This window comes from Belonocnema kinseyi, chromosome 8 (genome assembly GCF_010883055.1).
Source record: "Belonocnema kinseyi isolate 2016_QV_RU_SX_M_011 chromosome 8, B_treatae_v1, whole genome shotgun sequence".
NCBI lineage: Eukaryota > Metazoa > Arthropoda > Insecta > Hymenoptera > Cynipidae > Belonocnema > Belonocnema kinseyi.
The window spans coordinates 53,236,520-53,238,223 of NC_046664.1; positions in this window are offsets into that span (position 1 = coordinate 53,236,520).

A 1,704-nucleotide genomic window follows, 5' to 3' on the forward strand; every position below is an offset into this window, starting at 1 on the left:
ATAGCTTGTAGGATCCATCCATTGACTCCATACTCTTTCAGAACTTCCCAAAGTTTACTTCTATCTACCTTGTAAAAAGCTTTTTCTAGGTCAACAAATGCAATTTCACAAATTAGTCAGGCATTAAATCACTTAGTGCCAATTTACTAAGGTACCAACCGAAGTACCAAAGTTTTATCATTTTTTTTAAATTTAAAATACAGATAAAAGTGCTGGGATGTTTACACCTTATTTTTTCCAAATTTTTTAAGTACTCATGGGTATTATATTCTTAAAAGTATTCGCCAATATAAGAATCATGTAATAAAAAAGTGTTAAAGAAAAATTCTGTTTCAGCAGCACTTTTCTATTACCAATATATTAAAGTGCAACGCATTACATTCTCATCAGGAATGTAAAATTTGACCCCCTCTCAATTTTTGACATTTTTTAAGAGCTAAGAAATCTATGAACGGCTACTCTTAGTACTCAGATAGTTAAACACCTTATGCTCACGACTTTTTTTATATCAAGAAAATTATCAGAGTTATAGCTTTTTCGAAATTTAACAAAAGGAACGAAAATGAAAATTTTAAACCACATAACGCAAGATATGGAAAAAATCACGGAAAGAAAAACGTTGCTTTTTGAAATTCCTACAAGATCTTTATAAAGATTTTTTGCATCTTCTTGACAAATCGGAAATTCAATTTTGATCACACGAAAATAATAAAAAATTAATAATTTCATTTTCCAGTCAAACTGTGTACAGTGTGAAAAAATGTTAAGAAAAAAAAATAGTGCACTCAAAAAATATCTACAAATTTTTTATTGAATACTTTTTGATACGAAGCGTAGTTCTTATATTATTCGTAAAAAACAACATTGAAAATAAAATTTGTATGACAAACGACACAAGCTACGAAGAAAAAAAGAAATAGACAAAAGTCGTTAAAACAAAAAAACGCTACAAATTTGTTATGAATTTTTTTTTATATGACACATAATTTTTATTTTGATTTTGAAAAATGAAGTTAAAATTAAAACAATTAAATTTTTGGAAAAACGAAGCAAGGTACGAGAAAAAAGTAATTGACAAAATTAGTGCACCCTAATAGATGTATAAATTTGTTATTAAACATTTTTTTTAAACGTTTGTTTTTTGTTCAAATTGTAAAAATAAATCAATTTTTTGAAAAAAGACACAAAGTACAAAATAATGTGAATTAATAAAAAAACTTTTTATAGGATGCGCAATTTTTCCAAATTATAACACCAAGACAATAAAAAAATTGGTTTCAATATCATAGCATATTATGAGTTTTAATCAGATAAATTGATTGAAATGATACATTTTTAAGGTACCTGAGAATAAACACTTTTACAAAATAAAATAAAATTATTAAAGAATTCTTGGAAAACAAAGTTTGTACTTTATTTTGCAAAATCTGAATAAACAATCCCGGGCAGACGTATTAAATATAATATAATATTCATCCGCTATAATAGAATTAAACCTAATCTAGAAAAATTCGCATTTTCGTGTTCATTAAAGTCGAAGGAGCTTTAACAAAAGATAATTCACGATCACCAAATAAAAGATTTTTTCAATTTTAGGACACCTATTTAATGTTTAATAAAAGAAATAACAACATTTTATTTTATTATTTTCAAAATTTCTAGAAATGCTTATAGAATTTACATTACACAAAGGTTCTGAAAAAA